Source organism: Octodon degus, unplaced genomic scaffold (assembly GCF_000260255.1).
Source record: "Octodon degus isolate 3935 unplaced genomic scaffold, OctDeg1.0 scaffold00058, whole genome shotgun sequence".
Classification (NCBI taxonomy): Eukaryota; Metazoa; Chordata; class Mammalia; order Rodentia; family Octodontidae; genus Octodon; species Octodon degus.
This window is the reverse complement of record NW_004524634.1, coordinates 10,827,403-10,831,589: the sequence shown is the minus strand read 5'-3', so window position 1 is coordinate 10,831,589 and position 4,187 is coordinate 10,827,403.

Genomic DNA, 4,187 nt, shown 5'->3' with positions numbered 1-4,187 from the left:
AAAACTACCAAATCATTCCTGGAGGCAAGTATTATACTGAAAACAAAAGCAGAGAAAGATCCAACTAAAAAAGGGAACTACAAGCCACTTTCTCTCATGAACATAGATGCAAAAATCCTCAATAAAATCCTAGCAAAGAGAATACAGCAAATCATCAAGAACATTATATAGCATGACCAGGTTAGATTCATCCCAGGGATGCAAGTTTCGTTCAGTATGTACATATCTATATATGTAATACACTATATCAATAGAGCCAAATTAAAAAAACACATAATCATCTCAATTGATGCAGAAAAGTATTTTAACAAAGTCCAACACTCATTCATGTTCAAAATCATACAGAAAATTGGAACAGAGAGCCTACACTGCAGTCTGATAAAAGCCATCTATGACAACCCAATGGCTAACATAATTCTAAATGAGGAAAGACTCAAATATTTTACTCACATATCTGATACAAGACAAGGATGTCCTTTCTCACCACTTCTATTCAATATAGTTCTGGAATCATTAGCTAGAGCCATTAGATGAGAGAGAAAAATAAAAGGATTAAGAATAGGTAAAGAAGAAGTTACACTATCATTATTTGCAGATAACATGATATTCTACCTAAAAATCTCCACTGAGAAGCTCGTAAGATTAAACAAATTCAGTAGCAAGCAGGCTACAAAGTCAGTACCAAAAGTCAATGGCATTCCTCTACACAGATAACAAACACAATGAGAGAGAATTTAGAGAATCTATACCCTTTACACTAGCAGCACAAATAGTGTAATACTTAGGAATAAATTTAGCTAAATAAGTGAAAGATCTATTAAATGAAAATTGCAGTATTCTGAAAAGAGACTGCAGAGAATTTCAGAAATTGGAAATATATTCCTTGCTCCTGGATCAAAAGAACCAATATTTTGAAGATGGCTGTACTCCTGAAATTGTTAAACAGATTTAATGCAATCCTTATCAAAATACTACCACCATACCTCACAGACCTAGACAAATGATTCCTCAAATTTATTTGGAACCAGAAAAAGATCTTGAATAGAAAAGGCAATCCTGGGCAACAAAGGCAAAGCAGGAGGCATTACAATCCCTGACTTAAAATTATACTACAAAGCTACTATGATAATGTCAGCATTGTATTGGCAAAAAATAGTCCCAAGAATCAATGGAATAGATTACAGTATGTAAATAAAACTACAAATATAATCAGCCATCTTTTCTTCTACAAATGGGTGAAACATATTCACTTCAAGAGAGATAGTCTCTGTAACAAACAGTGCTGGAAAAACTGGCTCTCTGCATGCCAAAAATTAAAATTTGACTCACGTCCATCAACATGCACTCAAGTCAAAATGGAATAGAGATCTAAGTATTAAAACAGAAACACTAAATCATCTGGAGGAGAAAGTAGGTGGAAATCTTGAGGGCATATGGGTAAGCAAACAATTCTTGAACAAAGATCAAACTGCACGGGAAATACTTGAAAGAATCAACAACTGAGACCTTTTTGTATTAAAAGGTTTCCGCACATCAAAAGAAAGCACTAACACAGGGAAAAGACAACCCACAAATTTGGAAAACATCTTAATAAGCATTCAGGCAAAGGTCTTCTATCTAGAATTCATAAAGAACTAAAAAAGCACTAGGGCCCCAAAATTTAAAGACCCAATCCAGAAATGGGCATGTGAGATGAACACACACTTCTGAGAGGAAGAAATACAAGAGACAAATAAGTACATAAAAAATGCTCCACATCACTAGCTACTCAAGAAATGAAATTAAATGAACATTGAGATACCATCTCACACCAAAAGGAATGATTATCATAAAGAAATCAACCAACAACAAATGTAGGAGAGACTGTGGGGTAAAAGGAACTCCTCCACTGCTGGTGGGAATGTAGACTGGTGCAACCATTATGGAAATCAATGTGGAGACTCCTTATAAAACTAGGACTGGAAATACCATTGAATCCAGCTGTCCCCCTACTGGGAATTTTCCTAAAAGAATTGAAGACCTCAAATCACAGTGACATATGTGCACTTATGTTTATATCAATACAATTTATGATAGCCAAATCTTGGAAACAACCAAAATGCCCATCACCTGAGCTGTGGATGAAAAAGATGTGATGATTTTATACAATGAAGTATTACTCACCTATAAAGAAAAATAAACTTGAAGCCTTCATGGGTAAGTGGATGCTACTTGAAGCTATACTCGTAAGTGAAACAAACTAGACCCACATGTGTAAATATTGGAGTTTCCGTAGTGTAAGATCACAAAGAAGAAATAAAAATTGAAAGGTATGACACATTTAAATAGAAAGAGAGAATTTAGGGATTAATCCACAAAGAGAAAGGAGGAAAGTCAGGAAATATGGCAGGGGCAAAAACCATACATTTATACAAACTAGATGGTTAAGGTCCCAAAAATTTCCATCAGATTTTTTAAAATACCAGTTCATTTTTGAAAATAGTCAGGGTTAGAATTCTCACCCTGACTAACTCTACATGATGATATCTTTAAACTAAACAACTACATTGTGGACAGCAATGTGTAATACTAAAACCATGCTTAAAATACCTGTCATATTGGTCTTCTAAATGTGTACTGTTTGTAATGCTGTATTAATTATTGCCAGTCACTTAGGTAAGTGCAGAGGCTCTGGTTTGAACCATAACACTGCTTGCAATGCTGACTCTGCCCCCGAGCATACTGAGCCGGCGATGGAGTCCAGGTGTGGTGGAACACACTTATATTCCCAGCACTCGGGAGGCAGAAATCAGGAGAATCATTACTAGTCTGAGCTGCATAGTGAGACCCTGCACACACACACACACACACACACACACACACACACACACAAAAAAAAAAAAAAAATTCTATACTCTCTTTAAGTGAAATGTTTGTTTAAAAAAAAAGGTAAGAAGAGTAAATGAGAGACAAGAAAAACACAATGCAGCAGGATTTCTCTGTGAAAATGTTGTATATGCTATGCTTTCTAAATTTCTTTGAGAACAATGTGTAATCATTTTTTAGCATCCTATGGGGATTCAGATTTTAGAATTTCCATGGTTGTTGGAAAATAGTAGTATTTTATGTCTAAGGTATGCGATATTCAGACCGATAGTGATATTAAGCTTAACTGCCTCTGTTATAGGATAATAGTATCATTAAGCTTCTCTTCTGGATGTTTAATGACTAACGTTATAGACCAAAAATTAATCAGATAGATGGGCTAAAAGGACAGCCAATATTTTGGCCTTAGTCTTGCATGGTCAGTGAGGAATCAGGACATTAGAAAAATTCTGCAGTGACATCTTGTAACTCAGTGGTGTCCCAAATATTCTGATCAAGGAGACTATGTGGCCACGGAAGAAAGTGATGGACAATGTATATATGCCTAGGGAAAGTCACCTAGAGAGAAAACGTTCTCTCTGGCTTTCACAGAGAGCAAATTGATCAAGCAATGACCATGACTCATTCAGATGGCTGACACTGACTAACTATCTACAAGGTGCTTTACATGATTCCAGGGTAAATCCTGAGGTGACTTGACTGAACTTAACAGATAACAAAAGTTACATTTTTAGTTATACAAGTCTTGCTTTAACTTGGTCTTAACCATCCAGCAGAAAAATGTAACCATGAGGTATAAAATGTAAAGATATATTAATGTGCTGAGTTATAAAAGGCTCAAGTTAGCAACTTCTGAGCATTGCCAGTTGTGCTGATAACTCACTACTATTATGAATTATTGGATTATATTTGGTGTTTTGTTGAATTTAAGTACCTACAATCTTTGGACTGTCATTAAGTATGAAAAGGTCCTTTAAAGTCTCCAAATATAGCTTCTCTAACTGCAATGTCATACCCATCTCTGACAAGGCAAAACAAACCAAAAAAGGGGCATATAAATTTAGAACTTTTTGTGAAAAAAAACACATATACAAGATAGTATAGATATATAGCTACTTTCTTAGTTGAATCAGAAGATTTGTCCTAACCTTGTTTAGACAAGTTATCATGTCTGCATCTTGTCCTCGGAATAACTGCTATGAATACAACAACATACAATGTATTAATTATTGTAATTGTCCTACTAATACGTTTTGAAACTGTTTCATTGCTTTTTGTCTTTTTTCTCATTAAAATGAATAAAAATATATTTTAGAAAAATA